At 40.6% G+C, this 23,786-nt stretch overlaps 1 long non-coding RNA gene across 12 annotated transcripts in view; it reads left to right on the forward strand.

Moving 5' to 3' along the window:
• Positions 1-23,786, forward strand: part of LOC111752061 (uncharacterized) — a 213,825-nt gene that overhangs the window by 161,418 nt on the left and 28,621 nt on the right. For 4 of the 12 annotated variants that reach the window (XR_010323006.1, XR_010322992.1, XR_010323000.1 and 1 more), the window contains 2 exons: positions 16,550-16,625; positions 17,066-19,818. This is a non-coding gene — a long non-coding RNA (uncharacterized LOC111752061). The other 8 variants (XR_010323003.1, XR_010323007.1, XR_010322994.1 and 5 more) reach the window with 7 other exon arrangements.

Consider the following 23,786-nt stretch of genomic DNA (forward strand, 5'->3'; position numbering starts at 1 on the left):
TGACCCTGATGGTATTTGAATACTAGTGACATAGCTTCCAGCATCATAGCAACATGCAAGCACCCACAGAACAACAAACTGACAGATGCATGGGGAACACACTATTCACAAATGCTTGTTGACTTGCAGGGTATATTACTACTAACAGTGTAGTTCAAAAGCATGAATATGGAGCCAGTTTGCCAGGGCATTGGTAGTCCAACCAGACAGCTAGTACTGGACCTGCCTGGGACTACCTGGCAGACCTTGGACAATCTTTACCTGTCTGTGCTTTGGTTTTCTCCTCTATATAACGAGAATAAGGATAGTACCTACTTCATATGGATGTTGGGAGGATTAAATAGTTCAGTATTATCTAAAACTCTTCAAACCGTGTTTGGTTCAGAATAAGTACCTTATGTGTTAACAGTAATAGTAATTATTAGCATTAGTGGAAACCCTGGTGGCGTAGTGGTTAAGTGCTATGGCTGCTAACCAAGAGGTCAGCAGTTCAAATCCACCAGGCGCTCCTTGGAAACTCTATGGGGCAGTTCTACTCTGTCCTATAGGGTCGCTATGAGTCAGAATCGACTCGATGGCACTGGGTTTGAGTTTTCTTTTTATTAGTATTACTATTACTACTATTATTATTTTGTGTTCTCTATTATAAAAAAAAAATTTTTTTTTTTTATCATACAACCTCCCTTTTTTTCTCCCTTCTTGATAAATTCTTGTGTATCCTTACAAACTATAAATTATGTCTGCTCCAAACCGCAGCCTCTCCTTTCTTCTATTAGGAACTTGCTTCTATTCTAGTCAAGTGGCTCTAATGAGGGCTGCCAGTTATTGACCCCATTCACGTAACCATAGGGATGAGCACCATCCAATCCTTGGCCAGAATGATTGTTCCAGGGATGGACATGTGACTCAAACTGGGCCAATCAGAGGATTTCTGTAGATACAAACTGTCTATAGATTAGAAAAACAGAGGTTTCTGGAGACTTTGTTTAACAAAATCAGCTTCATTGGAGTAAGGATGAGGAAGCATAAGCCAAGTTGTTTAGTGTAGAGGACTGATTGGGAAGGAAATTTGTGGAAACAGCATGTATAGATTCTTTATTCAAGATGTGCAGCTGTGAAGGGAAGGAGAGATTAGGCCCTTGCAATTGTGGAGATAAAGTTATTGGGAAACTATGATTTGGGACAGGTTGTACCATGGGTGTTTGATTTACCCTAGATAACGAAAAAATGAGTCCTTAATGTGATGGTTAAGATTGTGTGTCAGTTTGGCTGGGCCATGATTCTCAGTGTTTTGTCAGTTGTATAATGTTGTGATCACTTCCCTGTTGAAATCTGATATGTGAACACCCCAATAATGGAAACTGCTGAGTGGTACCAGCAGAGGTGGGGCCTGTGACGGCTCACCACCCTCTCAGCCTTCATCTCTCCACCTTCCGCTGCCTACTTCCTTCCTGCTCACCTTGTAAATGTTGTTGGCTTGTTCTGGATCCAGCAGTTGTCTCTTGATTGACCTCTGGTTCTTCAGACTTGAGCTAGCAGCTTACCTGTCCATCTTGGGATTCGCCAATCTTCACGGCCTGTGAGCAAGAGTTCTGCTCCTCAACGTGCGTATCTTGGATTTCTCCAGCTGCTGCAGCTGCGTGACTCAGGAGAAACCTTGCAGTCTTGCCTGCTGACCTTGGGGATTCCTCAACCATCACAACCTGTGAGAGGGATCCCTGCTTTCTGACCTGCTCATCTTGGGTTTACCAGCTTCTGCACCTCTGTGAATTGGGAAAGGACTCTATCCTGATCCAAGGACTTGGAATGTTCCAACCACTAGAATCATGTGAGCTGTTTCCTTAATATAAATCTCTTTGTATACATTTATAGGCATTACTGGTTTTGCTTCTCTAGAGGACCCAGCCTAAGACGCCTTAATGAATATGTGAAAATGGCCAGGACATTGGTGTTCCAACCAGAGGAGGTAATTTGTGAAAGAGAAGAAATTTTTGCATAAAAATAGAGCAAGAATGATCTGGAAGTAGCAGAGTACAGGTTTCAAGTTACTGGCTCCTAAGGTAAAGCTTCAGAGCTCCATCTAGCTTACAGAGTAGAGGCAGAAGTGCAGTCAGACCAAGTGAGCAGGCATGGATAGAGTTAACCACGCATAGAAGTTTTAAGCAGGGCAGAAGGAATTGCAGACAGTGATAATTATCTCATAGTGGAGCAGTCCTGTGCAAAAAATCATCCAGTGGACTGTTGGTCCCAGGCCAGACCTCCTTTGTCCTTCTGCAAAGCAAGCATTCTGTACGGGAGGAAGAGGCCAAGTAGAAATGAGCTGCTCCTCTGTAGGTGCTGGTGAGGACAACAGAAGGCTGGCTCCTTGTGTGGCACTTTTGAGTATTTACAGAAGTATCCTAATTCCCAGAAGGCAGAGAAGTGAATAATTAGCAAAGTTTCCTGAGGCTCAGAGTAAGACATTGGATCCGGTGGGAAGACGAACTCAGTGAAGACAAAGGTCTCGTTGAGTCAGGAGACTTAAGAGCTCTTGCTGGAGTTCTGGTGGTTCCTGCAATCTTGCCTGCTCGGAATCTTGCTGACACCAAATTGCCTGATGTTAGACTTTGCCTGAGCTCTCTACCATGACCTGACCTGACCCAGCCCATTGCCGTCGAGTCAATTCTGACTCATAGTGACCCTTTGGTCAGAGTAGAACTGCCTCTTAGGGTTTCCAAGGAGCACCTAGTGGATTTGAACTGCTGACCTTTTAGTTAGCAGCCATGGCTCTTAACAACTAGACCACCAGATCTACCCAGATGTAAATTGGGCGCTCAGGACTACAGTGGTTGTCGTCATGAGCCCCCATGCCGATCTAAACCTGAAGGTATCTAGCCCTGCCCAGCACCCCAACCCATGCTGATGTACACCCCAATAAGGGTGTGTAACACTTCATGAAACTTCTAAGACACCTCTAACTCAGATGAGTGCATTTGCACGTCAACCTCACTTGGTGCACCCCGTCTCCTCACTCCTAGAAATCCGTATGTACTATGTTAAGCAGAGACTATTTGGTTTTTCCCTCTTGCAATCACTCTGATACAAGATTACAAAATAGGGTTTAATTACTGGAGAAAGTATACCAACCATGACAAAGTCTTATCAGTCCCCATGCCCTTCAGGTAACTATATTATTATAAAAGCACAATCATGGAAGACGAGAGGGAGAGATATAAGAGGTTTTCTGACGTCAAGAACCTCTAGGCATCTGTGTCATTATTTATCTGTGACTTGTTCCAAGCAGGTGTTTTAAGTATTTTTCTTCTAAAAAATTGCCAACTCATTCCAATTTACTTGTAGTTCCTGGTGGGAAAACTTTTGAATTTTTTTCCCCCACTGCCAACTTTTCCTGTTCTTGATTTGGTAAATTTTTTTAAATTTTCACCGTTGGTATATAACATCTACTGATTATGGTGCTTGCAATATTTCAGATATTTTTATTCCATCAAGTCAATAAATGATTTAAAAAAAAAAATTTCACGGCAACCCCCTGCGTTACAGAGTAGTACTACTTCATAGGGTTTTCTTACCTGTAATCTTCATAGAAATATATTGCCAGGCTTTTCTTTCCCAATGCTGCTGGGTGGTATGGAACTGCCAACGTTTAGGTTAGTAGATGAGCACAAATCATTCGTGCCCCCCAGGGCTCTAAATGATCAAAAGGAGGGCCATATTTGTCTATGCTTCGTGAAAGAATAAGGCAGGCTAAGCAAATTGCCTTTTCAGTAAGACAGTCGAAGTTAAACCATAATTCAACTTAAAAAATATTTACAGTAAACTCGAGCCATTCTCCCTTGTATTTCACTTCTCCTTCATCCGTCATTGCTGGTGATAATCTTTTATTTTATAGAGTTTTGCAAAACAATTTAGAAGGAAATATGAACCAGAGCCCCTGCTTATGGTCTTGCTTCCTTACTCATCTTGTCAGCTTGCTGAGATAGAAGGGATAATTAGGGCAGCGGAGGACTGGAGAAGACAGAAGAGGTAAGGAGAGGAGAGCCAGAGACAGAAACAGAAGACGGAGAAGCATAGAGAGAAAGAGAGAGAAGATAAATGGAGAGGGACTGTATATATATACATACACGTATATATGGGAGTAACATATGGGAGAAAAAAGAGGCAGAAATTCAGCACTAAAACTTATATTTCATTTTATATTTACCTGTTAGAATATAAGCTTCAGAGATTAGCTGCTTTTAACGTGTGTGTATGTGTGTGCGCGCACTCACACTCACTCTACTTTCGGCCAGAAGAGATAAGTCCTTGGAGCACTTAGCAGCAGGCTAAACAAATTGCCTTAACTGCCTTGAATGCTCTGAGCAAACTTGCCGTTTTAATTCATAGGCCTCTGAACCATGGCTCCCCATGGATCCATGAAGATTAAATAAATTATGTTTCTGATCATTAGTGAGCCCCACTCTCTTCTTCCTGGCAAAGGTGGAGGAGCCTGCAGCAACACTGAGGACAATACCTCAGGTTTTTATTAGGCAGAAAACATTTTGCATTCACCCCAGTTTTGCTGGGGGAGTTTGGGAAAATGGGCAGTGGGAGGGGCTATGCAGAGGATTGAATATGGTACCTGGGCCCCACCCCAGCCGCACTCACCTAGCAAGGCATGGCCAGGCCATGGAGAAGGGGATGAGGGACCCTCTTGTCAGGTGCAGCCCTACTGCTGAAAGTGTGACTCCAAGCAATAATACTCATTGTCCTCCAGCAGATAGATTTCGCTTCAACTTAAAAGGGAGGGAGAAATGGAGGGGAGCTCGTTTGTGTTCCTCATGGAAGGTGCATTTCTAAAAGATGAGAACAAAACCCTGCCCAATGTGACCAGAAATCCCTGCATGGATGATGTCCATCCATCCCCTCAGGACCTTTGCTTGTGGTGAATCTCTGACTTCATCATATCACCCCACCCCAAGGTCCTCTGTGCATTGCATCTGCCTCTTCCCGTCAGCCTGGGGATGACCCCAAGCCTGGCCCAACAATTGGGGTCAGCAGGGAAATGGGAAATCTGTTCTGAAAACAGCCACTTTCCTCTGCTCTCTCCTCCCACCTCCATCCTTCTCCCAAAGATTTGTTCTCCTGTTAGACGTCAAGTTGATGATTCGAAATCCCAGATGTGTCATGCTCAGTTAGTGAATAACAGACTGTCAAATAGAGCCATAAATCTTCTTGTGCAGTGACTGCTGTGCAGAGCTGCCACGCCATAGCACTCACACACCCACTAATTCTGTGTGATGAGTGAGGCTGGCGGTGGCCGGGGCTCTCCAGGGACTGCCATCAAGGTGCAAACATATTGAGATGGGATAATTGCTGGATCCGTCCTGCTTCCCCAACCCCTCAGTGCATGCCTGGAAACCCAAAGGCGATCTGCCACGTAAGCACTGTTAATTATGTTGGCTGGATGCCTCTTTGGAATCTCTCTCTTTCCTGAGGTTTTGTTAACTTTTTCAGAGAAGTGGCATGGTCCTGGCAAACTTGTGGCTTAGACTGGTGTGTAAGGGTACTGTTTTTTAATGCTGGGATTTCTTCCTTTTCCTTTGTTAGGTTCTAAGAGGTAGGGCTTCTCTCTAATCCCCTTCCCCGGGGATTCACCTTCCAGAACAGTGAGGATTTCTATTTTTCCCTTTCCAGTTTGATCCTTTAGCCATTCTTCGGGAAAAATTATTGAATTGCCTTTCATAAGGCCCAGGGAATGGAATTTTGGTATCCCACCAAAAATATGCTAGTTTCGCAGCCCTTTTACAAAGTTGCATTTTTCCTTGTTCTAGGTGAGAATGTATCCAGGGAAGAGAGACAAAAGTCACCCTTTGCTATATTTGCCTCTAAGTGAACATAACCAAAGAGAATTCTTTGCTCATATCCGAATAATCCGAAAATTGTGATATCTTTTGCTCAAAGGCTAAGAGCAGGGACTCTGGTGAGACTGACGAGTTTGACTCCTGCCTCTGCTACTTAATGGTTAGGTCGCTCTGAGCTGGTTACTTAAATACTCTGTGCCTCAGTTTCCACAAGATAATATTAGTGTTCAGCATTTAAGTCACTGAGTGTCAAACAACCAAATGCATGACAAGTACTTATCATGCTTGGCTTCAGAATGTGTCTGCAGAATGTGATGGGAATTATTAGTACAGCGCTGATGGGATGTATGAGATCTTTGTAGTGGAAACCCTGGTGGCCTAGTGGTTAAGTGCTACGGCTGCTAACCAAAGGGTCAGCAGTTCGAATCCGCCAGGCGCTCCTTGGAAACTCTATGGGTCAGTTCTACTCTGTCCTATAGGGTCACTGTGAGTCGGAATCGACTCGACGGCGCTGGGTTTGGGTTTTGGTATTTAATATTTATGGTTGTTCTCTGCTTATTATTTCACTTTTATTGATCATTTACTATTTCTGTGTGTATATGTATGTGTGTTTTGTAAAATCAGCATTTGTAGCAGAATCGGAAAATATAAAACTGGTATTTTATTTTACTCACTTTTGGAGAAATTAAATGATCTTAACACCCAGCATCTGCAAGTTTTGTTAGCTGAAGATAAGTATGAAGAATCCTTTTATGTTCTTCTACACTGCTCATCATTTTGCCTTTTATCCAACTCCTGGAATAAGAGAATCATATCAGGGGAATGATGTAGAGGTGGAGATCTTTAGAAATAGCATTGATATTTCTCTCCTCTGCTAATGTAAACATTTTACTATAGGTAGAGAAATTAATACCTAAGGACAGACTTTTCTAATCACTGATTTTATAATATACTTAGGTCCCACAAAGGAGCCCTAGTGGCATAGTGGCTTAAGAGCTCATATATTAACTGAAAAGTCCTCAGTTTGAATCCACCGGCCACTCCTTGGAAACTCTAGGGGGCAGTTCTACTCTGTCCTATAGAGTCACTATGAGTTGGAATCCACTAGATGGCAATGGGTTTGGTGGGGCCCCACGCAAGCTACTAGGCATGTAGCAAAATGTATTTTAACCTTCTCTGTTTGGCTTCCTGGCAAATTCTTGCTGATTTTCTATGCCCCTGCATCCAGAATTTGTCCTCTTTAGGCAAAATCTTCAGTCTTCATGTAGGGACTACCAGATTGCTAATGTAACCCCATCCCCAGCTGAAGTAGTAAATGTGTTGCTTCACAAACCATAGACTTTTTGCTCCATGACAAATTTTAGTTACCTTCATACATTCCTACTTAGTTAACAATCCAGAATATGTCTTCTGTAAATGCCGTGATGAGCTGATCCCTGAAAGGGTTCTGAGAGTCCCAGTTAAATGCAAAATTCAAAGACCTCATCTCCTTTGTGCTTTTCTTGAAAACCTAGGTTCTTTCCTATCTTTTGATTGCTGTTATGATAGCCTATGAAAAAGCAATTATTCACAAAGATACATTAGCTCAGGCCACTCTATATAAACCAAGAGGTATTTAAAGCTGATGCTTGTCTGTGAGAGGCTTGTGATCGCAGAATAATATAATTCTTACGTCAAAAGAGTTATCAATGAGACTTCTTGTAGAAGTGGCCTGGAACAGTGACAGGAAAGAGTCTTGACTTTTTCACTCATAGATGTGTGACCCTGGGCTGTTGTTGTTTCTATTAGGTGTTGTCAAGTTGGTTTCGACTCATAGCAACCCTGTATGACAGAGTGGGACTGCCCACATAGGGTTTCCTAGGCTGTAATCTTCACAGGAGCAGATCGCCAGGTCTTTTCTTCTGCAGAGACACTGGGTGGGTTTGAACCACTTACCTTTTAATTAATAACAGAGCACTTAGCCATTACACCACCAGGCCTGCTTCTCAGGTTCCTCCTCTGTGAAATGAGAAGGAGAGAACAAGTGGTGGTAAGCTGAGCTAATATACATAACTGCTGAGTACATAGTAGCTCAACAAATAATAGCTTTCATGAGGCTTATTATTCAGTGGCGGATCCCTGATGACACAGTGGTTAAGAGCTTGGCTGCTAACAAAAAGTTCGACAGTTCGAATCCACCAGCCACTTCTCAGAAACCCTATGGAGCAGTTCTATTCTGTCCTCTGGGGTCGCTATGAGTCAAAATCGACTTGATGGCAATGAATTTTTTGGTATTATTCAGTAAGCAATAGTTACCTCAGAAACTGAGAAAAAGTTATGTCAAGAGAGTGATCTAGTTGTAAATGAAGCAATTTATTCATTCATTCGATCACCAGTGTTCAAACAAGCATATGTGGATTGAGTATTTAATGAAGTTACAAGGTGTTATATTGAGATCTTCAGTGAAGAGAGATACTTCTACTTAATACCCTGCTGTGTAAACTGTTCTTTGCATCGGCCCTTTGGTATTCACACTAAGGTGAGTTCATTTCTTGTCTCAAAACTATATAAAAATATGAAACCATAAATGGGAATGGCATTCACCAACTTCAGGAGACTGATTACATCTGGGAAGGGAGGAAGGATCTTAACTGTATTTCCAGTATTCTGTTTGTTTAAAAGAGAGTATGATGGTTAACATTATGTGTCAACATGGCTAGGCTATAATTCTCAGTGGATTCGCAGACGCTATGTATCACCTTCCATTTTGTGATATGTTGTGAGCAGTCAATCACTTGGAAGAGGCGTTTCCTTGTGGGTGCGGCCTGCATTCGTGATATAAGTGAATGATCTGGCAAAGCTTGCTCTTTCTTGATCTTGCATTCATCTCCTAATCCTCTGACCTCCAGTTCTTGGGGTGGCTCCTGGGACATCAGAAGCCTTCAGCCTGCTGCTCAACCAGCAGATTTTGTGTTCATTAGCCCATGCAGCTATGTGAGTCAGGAGAAGCCTCCAACCTTCCACCTGACACACAGATTTGGAACTTGCCAGCCTCCACAGTATACTTATCATGTACTTTGGACATGTTATTAGGAGGGGCCAGTCCCTGGAGAAGGACATCATACTTGGTAAAGTAGAGGGTCAATGAAAAAGAGGTAGACCCTCAATGAGATGGATTGACACAGTGGCTACAACAATGGGCTCAAGCACAACAACTATTGTGAGGATGGCACAGGACAAGGCAGTGTTTCATTCTGTTGTATATAGGGTCACTTGGAGTCAGAACTGACTCAACAGCCCCTAACAATAACTAACAACCATATATATATACACACTTCACTGGTTTCACTCCTCTACAGAACCCAGCCTAAGACAGAAAGGCTTGGTGTAAACAAATATACAAACCAGGGATTCAAAATAAAAGAAATATGTTTTATAAAAGTTTTTAGACTATTTTTGATAATTTGTTTTGTAGGGAGAAATAACACTCTTTCTGTCTAAAAGCTGACTGTTTCTGTATAAATGTATTTTAGACATTTAACTTCTGGTTTTAACTTAGTGTTGTACCTTCAGGTCCCTAAGACCCAAACCCACTGCTGGGGCAGTTCTACCCAAGTCCCTACGAAGGAGATGGATATATGAGAAGCACCCATTCCGTGCCTTACACCATACAGTAGACAGCTTCTTTCCCAGCAATTGGATTGGGACATTTTGCTTTGCTTTCACTCTTGTTCTTTCCTCCCTTCTTAATTCTGATGTGTTCTTAGTGCCTCCCTTTTCTCCTTGGGCTTTCCTTTTTCAAATGAAGACAGGTTTGGGTTTTTTGTTGACCCTGAGCATCACTCATAGATAAGACCTGAGCTCTTATCTGCCATTTGGGACCTTCCTTCTTGTCTCCAGGGCCACAAAAGTCAACCCCCCCCCCCACGGTTCCCCATTCCCTGTTCCCATGGATCTCTCTTGAAGCAGTAGAGGTCTGCATCAAAGAGCAGTTTGTGAGTGGGACAGTCCCTGGCAACTAATCCCAAATAAATAAGCCGCAGACATGAAAAAGAATAACCGGTTGCTACTGAGTTGATCCCGACTCATGATCACCCCGTGTGTGTCGGAGGAGAACTGCGCTACACAGGGTTTCCATAGAGGATGACCAGGACTTCCTTCAGAGGAGCCTCTGGGTGGACTCGCACTCCCAACATTTTGATTAGCAGCCAAGTGCATGAACCATTTGCCACACCCAGGGACTCTATGAAAAAGAGTACTTAGGTCAATTTACAAGCTGCTTGTAAAGAACATGAATTAGAGATAATCATTGCATCATTTCTGCACAGATCAGATCTGCTTAACTTCCACTCTCTGCTTTTTGGGCAACAGTTGGAAGGGGCAGCGGGATGGAGGTGACATAGGAGGAGCACAGACCACATTTGGATCAGAATGACAATCAAAGGCTAAAGAAAAAAATACTTTCAAAGTCGTTTAGTGCCAAGCTAACAGAACTCCAAGGCTGAAAATGAGAACTGAATATAAAACTAAAGTTTTACAGTGAATAATCATGGCTTCTAATCAAAAAGGTAATTTTAAAACAAGTAAGGCAAAACTATACTTAAAAATTTCCACACTATAAATTTTATTCCAAATCGTGTGTCATCTATTAAGGTATATTAATCGATGATTATTGCATCTTTACAAACAGGTGCTTAAATGAAGAGTTATATTGACTGGAACAATCTTCCCAAGTATATGTCTGACAATTAATTGTGTCTATGAATGATGTAGCTATTCAGACCATGAGGGCATAATCAAAGTGCCACTATTATTTGGTGGTAATTTCCCCTACTCGTGTATCAGCCTCATCAGCACTACTAGGCTTATAGATTAAAACCAATACAGAAACTATCGGAAGCCATTAACCACTCTCTTCAGAACCAAGGCTGAGGTGCAAATGCCAGCCAGCGAGAGTCAATTAAACCACCATGGTCAACGCTGTCCTCCTGAGCTATCATCATGGCCAATTCTTGACTAAAATTTCCCTGAGGATAGAGATTTTTTGCTTATTTTAGTATTGCCAGAAGACGTAGCAAGTGCTCAATCAAGACATGTTTTAAAAATGTATTAAACAACCTATTCTTAGCTTGACATTATCTGTCTTGGTCTCTGGCTTGACTGTTCCTTGTATCTCAAGCCACAGCCTCTGGGAAACCTTGCTGCGTCCTCCCACCCTTCATTCATGCCTTCACCAGGACTTCCCCTGCAGGTTCTTGCAATTATTTGCAGTCTCTTTTTCATTTGACTTTTTAAAGAGTTTATTGTTTATGTATTAGTACCTTCCTTTAAAGGATTCCTGGTGGCACAATGGTTAAAGTGGTTGGCTACTAACCAAGAGGTGAGAGGTTCAAACCCACCAGCTACTCTCCAGGAGAAAATACCTAGCAATTTGCTCTCGTAAAGATTACAGCCTGGGAAACCCTATAAGGCACTTCTACTCTGTCCTACAGGGTCACTGTGAGTTGGAGTTGACTTGACGGCACACAACAACAATCTTCCTTTAACCCTGGAATTCAGAAAAAGTTGAGATTGCAGGGGATGATGGAGGAGCACACACAGGAGTAAACGTGAGCTGTAGTCATCATCTCAAAAACTTTATTTAATTTGAAAAACCAGATCTAGCCAAGAAATATTCTTGACTTTTGACCTCATCTTTTACTACACTCTTCCTGGTGCTTTTAGTCACCTTCTTCTACTTTTATTCTCCTAAACATACTAAGCTTTTTGCCAACTCAAGGTATTTGCACCTACTCTTTCCTCTGATTGAAACACTCTTTCCCAAGATTGTCACATGGTTGCCTGTTCCTCATCATTTCAGTATCAGCAGAAACGGTCTCCTCAGAAAGGTACTTACCTAAGTACCTAGATTATCTGTACCACTTCACCCCATGCCAGGCAGTCTCATTAGGTTTCTATGCTTTCTTCACAGCACTTGCCACTCTGAAATACATTGTGTGTATGTTTGCTTATGAGCTATATTGTCTGTGTCCTCCTTTTAAAAATGTTAGGTGATTTCTAAAAGGTCAGGGCATTGATTGGCTTTGACTGGAGCTCTATCCCCAGTGCTTAGAGATACCATCAGGTGGGAAGTAGGTACTTGATGAATACTTGTGAATAAATGAATAAAGGAATAAATGAGTGAAACTAGGGTAAGTAGCACCTACTTTATGGAGATGTAAAGATTAAGTGAGTAAAGTGGTTGTGTACCTAGCACATAATAGCTTTTCAATTAACGTTAATTCTTTTTCCATCTTAGCTCCTGATTTCCCTAGCTGGTATGCCTGACCCAAGCCATGGTATTTTGGAGTGAGCAGAAATATGGATCTCTTCCAGTTGCTTGGCCAGGTAGCTGTCTTCCAAATTTCTTGGCATAGACCAATGAGCACCCCCCAGCACTGCATCTGGTTGTTGAAACATCTCAACTGGTGTTCCGTCAATTCCTGGAGCTTTGTTTTTGCCAATGTCTTTAGTACAGCTTGGACTTCTTCCTTCAATGCTATAAATTCTTGATCATATGCTACCTCCTGAAATTGTTGAACGTCAAGCAGTTCTTTTTGGTATGGTGACTGCATGTGTTCCTACCATCTTCTTTTGATGCTTCAACATTTTGCCAATAGAATCCTTCAAAATTGCAACTCAAGCCTTGAATTTTTTCTTCAGTTCTTTCAGCTTGAGAAATGCTGAGCATGTTCTCCCCTTTTGGTTTTCTAACTCCACTCTTTGAACATTTCATTATAATATTTTACTTTGTTTTCTCGAGCTGCCCTTTGAAATCTTCTGTTCAGCTCTTTTACGTTGTCATTTCTTCCATTTGCTTTAGCTACTTTCCATTCAAGAGCAAGTTTCAGAGTCTGTTTTGACATCCATTTTGGTCTTTTCTTTCCTTCCTGTCTTTTTAATGATGTTTTGTGCAACTCATCTGATCTTCGATCATTAATGTTCAAGGCATAAAATCTATTCTTCAGATGGTCTCCAGATTCAGGTGGGATACACTCAACGCCATATTTTGTCTCTCGTGAACTTGTTTTAATTTTCTTCAGCTTTGTCTTGAACTTGCATATGAGCAATTGATGGTCTGTTCCATAGTTGGCCCCTGGCCTTATTCTGACTAATGATATTGAGCTTTTCCATAGCCTCTTTCCACAGATACGCTCGATTTGACCCCTGTATTTTCCATTTGGTGAGGTCCACATGTATAGCCGTTGTTCATGTTGTTGAAAAAAAAGGTATTTGCAATGAATAAGTCATTATCTTGCAAAATTCTATCATGTGACCTCCAGCATTATTTCTATCACGAAGGCCATATTTTCCAACTACCAATTTTTCTTTCCAGCTCTCACATTCCAATCCCTAGCAATTATCAATACATCTTGATTGTGTGTTTGCCCAATTTCTGGGTATGGAAATTGGCAAAAATCATCAGCTCCTCATCTTTGGCATTAATGGTTGGTACAGAAATTTGAATATAAGTCATATTAACTTGTTCTTCCTTATAGGCTTAGGACATTATTTTATCACTGACAATTTTGTACTTCAGAATAGATCTTGAAATGTTCTTTTTGACAATGAACATGACAGCATTCCTCTTCAATTTGTTATTCCCGGCATAGTAGACCATATGATTGTCTGATTCACAATGGCCAACACCAGTCCATTTTAGCTCACTAATGCCTGGGATATTGATCTATATGTCTTCCATTTCATTTTTGATGATTTCCAGTTTTCCTAGATTCATACTTACACTCTGTGCTCTGATTATTAATGGATGTTTGAAGCTCTTTTCTTCTCATTTTGAGTCATGACATATCAGCAAATGAAGGTCCCAAAAGCTTTATTCCAGCCATATAATTGAGGCCAACTGTATTTGAGGAGACAGCTCTTCCCCAGTTGTATTTTGAGTGCCTTTCGATCTGAGGGGCTCATCTTCCGACACTATATCGGTCAATGTTCTGTAGCTATTCATAAGGTTTTAACTGGCCAATTTTTTCAGAAATAGATGACCAGATCCTTCTTCTTAGCCTGCCTTAGTCTGGAAGCTCAGCTGAATCCTGTCCACCATGGGTGACCCTGCTGATGTTTGAAATATCAGTGGCACAGCTTGCAGTATCACAGGAACACACAAGCCACCACAGTATGACGAACTGACAAACGCATGGTGGCGTGCAAAGATAGAACTGTACTTTCTGATAATTCAAATTATTTTTTATTCTGAGCCTGGATTGGTGGAGATTTGTACCAGTCACTAGAGGTTTTAATCTCTCTTTTTTTCTCCCCCCAGGCTCTGTATAGATTTCAAGAGGCTTACAGTGTGCTAACGTTTGGTATGCAACAATGAATTGCTGGTACTGTCATTATCCAATTGAGGCATCCTCTTTTCTATCTACTGAAAAAATAAGTGGAGCAATTTTAGGGCTTTTGGGAGGATGAACAGACAGGCTTGCCAATAGATATATATGAAGGGCTAAAGAAGAAGAAGAAGAAAGGATGATTCCTAGTTATTTGGCTTGAGCAACTGTCGACGTATGATGTGCTCATTTACTGTGATTGGAAGATTGAAAAGTAGAATATTTATTCTGGACATATTACATTATAAATGCCTACGTCATAGCCAAGTAGAACTATCAAGTACATGGTTGGAGTTAGACATGCAGGGTCTGGAACTCACAGGAGAGATGTGGGCCGGACAAGCACCACTAGAAGAAAGCACTGTGTGAGTGGGGAAAACACCTAAATCAATAGACAAAAACAATAGATAAAAAGTGCAATAGTTTAGATGGATTTTAAAAACAAAGATTTGTGTGATTTTTCAAATCATCCAAAGTAAAGGACTTTATTTATATATATATATATATTTTTTTTTTTTTTTTTTTGCCTTCTGCTGTTAACTGCCCACACTGTGCCCAGCTGCTGGCTCAGGACGGTCTCTGTTTCCCTCCAGAGATAAGGCATGGAGATGGCATTCTCCACTTCTATTCTTCTGGTCCACCACCTCTCCACTAATTTGTTGTATTGTGGTGGTTTTCATGTTGCTGTAATCCTGGTATTTCAAATACTAGCAGGGCCACCCATTGTGGACAGGCTTTGGTGGCACCTTCAGACTAAGACAGGCTAGGAAGAAAGGCTTGGAAATCTGCTTCTGAAAATTAGTCAGTGAAGGCCTTGTAAATCATAACAAAACATTGTCCAACTCACTTTGGATATGTCGTCAGAAGGGATCAATCCCAGAAGAAGACATTGTGTTTGGTGAAGTAGAGGGCCAATGAGGGTGAGGGAGATTTTTGGTGAGAAGGATTGACACAGTACCCTCAACAATGGACTCAAAAATGCCAGCAATCATGGAGATGGCACGGGACTGGGCAACGTTTTGTTCTGTTGTACATGGTATTGCCATGATTCAGAGCTGACTTGATAGCAGCTATCTATCTATCTATCCTTCTTGTATCTGCTGCTCAACCCAAACTGAATCCTCTTGTGAATGACTTACATTGGTGACATATATTCTGACACACAGCTCAAATAAAAGTAGAGATTGTTATAATGTCTAAATACCAGATTACGAAAATTTGTTATGTCAGGCCCTCCTCAAAGCGATAAGTCAGAAAACATCCTTCGTGTATTGTCTGAAGGGAATGGAGAAATCTCTAACTTTCAGGGCCAGGATTCCCTCAGGACTTAAACTCAGAAAAGCTGTACTGAGAGCCCATGGCGGAATGGTAGAAAAAAAAATTCCTCTCATTTGAAACCTCTGACTTCTGTGAGTCAGACAAATGGGCTAATTGTGCATAAGCTAAGGAATGTGGGCATATTATAGATTGTCTAAGATTTCTGGTGGGGGGTAGTGGTTGACGGTTCAGTGATAGAATTCTTGCCTTCCACGCAGGGGACCCAGTTTGATTTCTGAGCAATCCACCTTAAGCACAGGCATCACTGTCTGTCAGTGGGAGTTTGTTTGTTGTTATGACGCTAAACAAGTTTCAGCAGAGCTTTCTGACTAAGACAGACTAGGAAGAAAGGTCTGGTGATTTACTTCCTAAAATCAGCCAAAGAAAACCCTGTGGATCTGGATGGTCCGATCCACAACCAGTCATGGGGATGGCGCAGCACTGGGCAGCATTTTGTTCAGCTGTGCATGGGTCACCATGAGTTAGTTGTGCAGAGATTGGAACACTCATACGTTGCTGATGGTATTGTAAAATGGTACAACCACTATGGAAAATGATAACTGCACTTCTTCAAAAAGCTAGAAATGGAAATACCTTATGATCCAGCAATCCACTCCTAGGCATATATCCTAGAGATGTAAGAACAGTGACACAAATGGGTATTTGCACACCCATGCTCATTACAGCATTACTCCCAACAGCAAAAAGATGGAAGCAACCTAAGTGCCTTTTAATGGATGAATGGATAAACAAATTGTGGTACATATGCATAATGAAATACTATGCAACAATTAAGAATAATGATGAGTCTGTGAAACATAGTATAACATGGACGAATCTGGAAGACATTATGCTAAGTGAAGTAAGTCAAACACAAAAAGACAAATATTACATGATACCACTTCTATAAAAAGTCACAAATAGGCATACACACAGAAAGCAACAAGGGATTGCAGAGGGAGGGCGGGGGAATCACTTACTAGATAGTAAAAAAAAAAAAATTTTTTTTTTTTTTTTTTTTTTTAGATAGTAGACACATGTTAATTCTTCTGATGGGAAAGGCAATACACAATATGGAGGAATTTGGCACAACTTGACCAAGGTAAATGAAGACGCTGAGAGGTATGCAAAAATAAAAGACAACTGTGGTAAATGCTATAATGCTATAACATACACAATTTTGCAACAACAGCAATAACAAGCAAAAAATATGTGAGGGGTTACATAGGTAGATATGTATGCTATATGGGTGTGGGAAGGCATATGGGAGTACATAAGCATGCATATGTAGGTGTATTTGTGGGCATATGTATATACGTGTTTGTATTGCTGCATAGGTATTAATATACACAATAAAACACATAGGGGACACAGTTATGGATATTACCTAGACATACCCAAATACCTCATGGGATTGGTTTACTGGGTTTGAAAGCTCAGGACCATAGTCTTGTGGGACAGCTAGGTCAATTGGCATAACTTAGGCCATAAAATTGTGAGGATGGTGCAGGACCAGGCCGTGTTTCGTTCTGTTGTGCGTAGGGTCATTATGAGTTGGAACCAACTGGATGGCACCTAACAACAAAAGGTCATAAAGGATATTCTACATCCTATTTTGGTGAGTAGTGTCTGGGGTCTTCAAAGCTTATGAGTGGCCGTCTAATTTACAACTATTGGTCTCTTCCCGTATGGAGCAAAGGGGAGTGAAGGAACCCAAAGACTCAAGGAGGAATTTAGTCTACAGGACTAATGGCCCATGTGAACCACAGCCTCTTCTAGCTTGACAACAGAAAAATAAATGGTGCCCAGTACCACTACCAACTGTTCTGACCAGGGACACAATAGAAGGTCCTGGCTAAAATGGGAGAAAAATGTAGAACAAAACTCAAATTCATAAAAAAGACCAGACTTACTGAACTGATAGAGACTAGAGGAACCCCCGAGACTATTGCCCTAAGATACCCTTTTAACTTGGAGCTGAAGCCACTCTCAGAGGTCACCTATGAACTAAGTAATAGATTGGCCTATAAAATAAACAATAACACCTGTGAAGAATGTGTTCCTTTAAACTATCAACTATATGAGACAAAACTGTCAACATTTATACAAAAACCAAGATGAGAAGGCAAGGAAGGGCAAGGAAACTGGAGGTATGGAAACGTGGTAGGAGGGGTGGAAATGATGAGAGCGCTGACACTTTACGGGGATTGTAACCACTGTCACAGAACAATCTGTTTATGAATTGTTGAATGGGAATCTAATTTGCTGTATAAGTTTTCCTCTAAAACACAATAAAATATTTAAAAAAGAGTACATGAGTGGGCATTTGTCTTCTCTTTTTCTTCCGTAAGCTCAAACTACGATGAGAATTATATAATAAATGGAAGAAAAAATACATTGGTTTATAGTCAATTCAGATCCATTCAGTTAGTATAAATAATGGCTAAAAAGTGGTGAGAAAGCCATCTGTCACTTTAAGACAAACACACAGTTACTTTTAAGAAAAGAAGTTCAAGAAGAGTTAATTTATCCCAAGGCTCTTAAGCTTGGAATGCATTTGAGAAAAGTGGCTGAGCTATTCTCACCCAGAGGATAAATTATGCTGTCATGAATCCAGGTTTTTGTTTTGCTTTTTTTTTTAAAAAAAAAAAATTATACAGGATCATTCCGTTTAGGGCTTATACTCTTGTGATTCCCCTGGTTCCACCAGGATATTTGAACAAGTATCATTTTGAACGAAGCAGCATATGGCCAGGTACTTTATTGGTATTGCGTGCCTGTGTATATATGTGTTTGCGCTATAAAATACACACATGCACGCACACTAACGCACACGCGCACACGCACACCTTTTTTTGGTTCTAAAACCTAAACCCTCTTTGTAAATGAAGTGAGCCTAGAGAATTGGAAACACAACAGCCGCAAAAGGCCGGAGCTCGCAGCAACTGCTTCAAGCTGCATATGACATAAAACTGGATTATAATGTCATCCGCTAACTGACAGATCATTTAGTGTCTTGGAAGAGTCTGTTTTCACACTGTGGAAGCTCTCACAGGGGAATTCCGTGTGGGCTTCTTATTGTCAGAGCTATTTTTCACCCAATTTGTTTCCAAATGATGTCTAACCTGAGGTCTTCCCACTGAGAGAGGTTTAAGCCATGATTAATGAGGAGTGTTTGGCCAGGCCCACCTGGGAAATGGCCCATCTGCAAACTCAGGTAAGACTGGGAGGCCTACAAGGCATCAGCTTGTGAACGGTAGGCAGCTTCCCATGGCTCCAGGCAATCTCACAGCGGATGCAAGGTGTTCGGCGTTACCCGCATAAAGTTTCAGGAGGCGCTGGGGAGAAGTGTCACATTTGCTGTTTTTTTACCCTGAGATGTTCATGCGGGAAGTGCTCTCTGTCTTGACGTTAAAAGAAAAAATTCCTGTTCCTCAAATGTATTTATGCTCTTCAAAGCTTTCACAGATATGTATGGCAATATAACCAAATAGACCCGTACACAGAGATACGGCTTTGTCTCAAAGGATGAAATTATTGAGCAAGCATGAGATAATTTTATAATACTGTGGCCTAATTGGACGTGGTACGTGAATGTATACTGATCTTTCTCTCTCTCTCTCTCTTTTTTTTACATCATGTACTTAAAACACACTGTTCTTTGTTGTATTCAAATGTAATGAGAATTATTATACATAATGTATATTTTTTAAAGAAATCCTCTTCTCTGTAAAATAAATACTGAAGGGTATTTTTTTTTTTAACCTGTAAAATGTTGCCTGATTTGGAATCTTTGAAAGAGATATCCTTTCACTAAAGGTCAAAAAAATTTTTTAAAAATATGCAGAAATCTAAAATTATATCAGCACAAATTGGATAAAGAGCTCCAGACTCTTTTAAAATACCTACCTGAAAAAAATGAGGAAATAAGTGGAACATAGCCATTCTTAATAACCCAGCCCATTCCTTCTCTTATTTAACATGCACATTCTAGGCTTTCTCTCTCGAGGTTGTCATTAAATATGACATCCCACAATTCCGTCTGTCAGGACTAAAACCTAACAGACCCAACTGTCTCCACACAAAACAGATTGTTTGCTGGGAACATTTATGACCCATAAAGAGTGAGAGTTTATCCTGGCAAAACATCCCTTCTTGTAAACAACCAACATTCCCTGAATTTCACCAGTTGACTTTGCATCCATATATTTCTCACTTGGCACTTGGCTTCATCCAAAGCTTCTTTGATGGCATTTTGTACCCAACTGTTGTGTAAAAGACACTTTCCATCAAGTTGGATCTATATTCATACACCCAACCAATCCCATACTTTCTTAAACTACTTCTGTTGCCAGCAACATGTTTACCATGATTTAGATGTCTATTATACGCATGGATGACTTGTCTACTTAATTTCATCAAAAAAATGAACCCTCATAAGTGGCACAGATGCTGGTATGATGGTAATCAAATTAGTTTTTGGACAGGTTTATGGCCACTTGCTGTCAGTTAAGCTCTCTTTGGCTATCTTCACTCCTAATACAGTTTTGATGGTGATTAATGGCTCCATTAATGCACAGTTTGTGTTATGATAGACCTAACATTATGGTTTCATTTGCTGACCACAGATGACAATACATTTTGGTAAGATTCAGGTCCACAAAATATTAGGTGTGCCTCTAGTATTGGACTCTTCTATTCCCTTGGACCTAGTGTATGTGTATTTAGATTCAGCCAAGATGAGCACTCTCTTTGTGCCCAAACTTTTTTCAGTTAATATTCCTTTCTATGATATCATTTTCCTTTCTTTGTTTTAAGGATACTTCCTCCCTAAATTATTCTCTTCCTATTCTATGTTTCACCCATTTTACTTTTATTCATAGTCTTCCTTGCTTGATCCTCCAAATTCTTTAACTCTTTGCTAGAAACAAACTTTTTTTTTCTGTTATTGCTATTTCTCAGATTCTTTTGACTGCTTGCATAATTTTTGAAAAACCTCTATTTGTATCTTCTTAACAATCTTTGTCTTGAACTTTTTTCTTCCGGACAGTATACATCATCCCATTCATGGCTCTTCAATCTTATTATGTTTTTCTGAGAGCAAATTTTAAATTAAAGTCTCTTGTGAGCAGCCCAAGTTTATTTGCATTTGTTCAACTGGGCTGCTAAAAGGATGAGAACAAAATGGGGACCTTGTAGGCTAAATAATGGTAAACACACTTGGATTGTTTACACAGCTTTTTTATGTTTAAACAAACATGGCTTTTTATAATGAAATTGAGTTTCCTCCTGCCCATATTTGATTTTTATGTTCATCTGTGCACTTGCCTAAGCCCCACCCACTTGCTGCTATGCAAATACATATTATGCAAATTTTTGTTTTGAACTGGGTGAGCTGAGCAGATGCCCGTTTCAGCATAAACAGTTTCCAGAAAAACGGCTTGAATAGACAAGTATCATTTTTAAAATACCTAAATAAACATAAAGATTAATGATTCTTCTCACACAAACAGAAATGTTAAGCATGTTGTCTCTTTTACTCTTATGAGGAAAATCTAAGGTCATTTGATAACAAGGCTAAACGCTGAAATTCAATTCTTCGCTTCATAGCGGGGCTGCCGACTAGACCCCATCCACTGTGGTGGATCTTTGAACCTATTAATTTATTGAAATCCCCCCTTCACTTAAGTAAATATGATCCCAGCTGTCTAGTAAATTGTCTTTATCTAACACTGCCATCTCTGCTGACAGGTTTTTTTGTTTTTCTTTTTTTTTTTTTAGTCATAACTGCATAGGCTTACCAATACAAAAATGGTCTCATATGTTTTTATTACATACAAATCCTTTAAAAAAAAAAGTTTAAAAAATTCAAATTCTCTTTTATTCTATTTCAGACTAAAATTGATAGCAATGGTAACTAGTTATATGTTCATTTCTATTTATCTGGTTAGAAAAAACACTGAACTTTTTTTTAAGCTGGAGAAAATGGACAAAGGGGAATAGTTGGATGACAGGAAGCTTTGTAAAAAGCTTGGGAGATTTAAGATATACATAAATCTGAAATACGCCGTCACTGAAAATGAGTTTGAAACCTGATTCTTACGTACAGCTATGATTTTCCCCAGAATTTTGAGGAAGGCAGTCAGTACGGTTCTGTCTCTGCAGGCAGCTGAGCCGTCTGAGAGGCAGTGCCATTCAACATTGTCAGCTTCACAGCCACAAGAGTTGGTAGGGGATTAAGAGGACTGATTTAACACTCAGCGGAAGTATATCGGAATGAAACAAACTGATCAAAATGTTGCAAAATTTCTTTTCCACAATTCTGTTATACACAAGAAGTCATAGCCTTTGCCTATTTCCCGTTTACTAAAGTCAGTAACAAATTCCTGAAAAACCCTGGAAGACTGATGCTTTTAGAAATACCACCCAAATAGACCTATTTGCATGGCTATTTGGTTATAGGCCTACGTCTTGCATTTCCATGTAGAAACGGGCCATGGTAAATGCTTAATGAATGTTTTGGGGTAGAGCTCCAAGAAGATATTTGAATATCATAAAACACATTTGGTGCACAAGGCAGAGGGTCTCTAGTAGGTAAAAACCAAAACCCAGTGCAGTCGAGTCGATTCTGACTCATAGCAACCCTATAGGACAGAGTAGAACTGCCCCATAGAGTTTCCAAGGAGTGCCTGGCAGATTCGAACTGCTGACCCTTTGGTTAGCAGCCATAGCACTTAACCACTACGCCACCAGGGTTTCCGCCTGTAGTAGGTAGACAGCAGTAAATGTTGGCAGGCCAAAGATCCCTTAGACTTGAATGGGTTGTGGCATTAGTTTCTGCTCTCTGTCACTCAGGAGTCACTGAGATCTTTGAGGTTGCCACAGAACGGCCGGTCTGGCCTAGGTTCACTTTCTAGTGCGCTTTTCATTTGGAACCAATCTCTAGAAGTTCTTCTCCAAGGTGAACTGGTTCTAACTCGAGAACTTAATCGTTTACCAAATAAATTCAATTCTGGTTCCGTGAAGATTCCTATAAAGGCAACTTCAGTCTCATTGCTCTTTCATTCATTCATTCATCCATTCAGCCATCCATTTAACTAACAACCGAGCACCAGGCACTGTGTCATGGACTGGGAAATCAAAAAAGAGCAGGAAACAGTCCTTTCCCTACTAAGATTCAGTATTGTGGAAAACTCAGCAAACAAACAAATAATCCCAGTATGGTCACAGTTATTTGCCAGGTACTGGGGAGTGAGGAAGAAGGGATAAACCAAGACTCTCTGTGAGGAGTCAAGGTACTTTTCCTGGAAGAGACAGCCTCGAGCAGAGAGTGAATAGTTCTCTAAGAAAAGCAAAAAGGGTATGCTCATTCCTCATCAATCCTTCCCCCAAACAACATTGAAGATTCCAATTCATTCAGGTAAGTAGTTGGAAATTCTGGGTAAGTGAAGAAATTGGTCTAATATTACCATGATTTCTTTGCATTTTCATGAAATGGTCAAAACTGACTTTTTATAGGCTGCCCTAGTCTCGGTCTGCCTCTATGACATGACTTTGGAGGTATAAGATATTGTCTCCCTCTAGTACTCTGAACCAGGCAGCAACTCAAGGGCAGGGATTATCCACTTTATCCTACAAACCCCTTTACAATGGCACAGCAGAGACTTGTTGATTTGACCTGGAGTTTATGGTGCTCCAAGCTTATAATGATTCTATCAAGGAAAATCAACAGAACATTTACTAAATAATATCCTAAATAATATCCTAGAGGCCTAAAATTGATAATGTGTTTTCCAATTCTTTTTCTTTAAAGTTGCATACAAGGCAGTAGTAAGTTAAACCCAATAAGAATATATGAAAAAATGAAGTGAAACATTTTTTTGCCTTCAAAATTTTATTTAAACTGTCTAAGTCGTCTAGTGCTGCCATAGCAGAAATACCACAAGTGTGCATGGCTTTAACAAAGAGAAATATGTTCTCTCACAGTCCAAATTCAGGATGCCAGCTCTAGGGGAAGGCTTTCCCTCACTGTCAGTTCTGGGGGAAGGTCGTTGTCATCAATGTTCTCCATGCGATGACCGCAGGTCCAAAGGACGTGCTATTTTCCTAGTTCTTGGTGATATGAGGTCCCCATGTCTCTCTGCTCGCTTCTCTCTTTTATATCACAGAAGAGAATGACTTAAAATACAACCTAGTCTTGTAGATTGAGTCCTGCCTCATTAACATAACTGCTTCTAATCCTGCTTCATTAACATCACAGAGG

The sequence above is a fragment of the Loxodonta africana genome, chromosome 1, assembly GCF_030014295.1.
Source record: "Loxodonta africana isolate mLoxAfr1 chromosome 1, mLoxAfr1.hap2, whole genome shotgun sequence".
NCBI classification, from domain to species: Eukaryota; Metazoa; Chordata; class Mammalia; order Proboscidea; family Elephantidae; genus Loxodonta; species Loxodonta africana.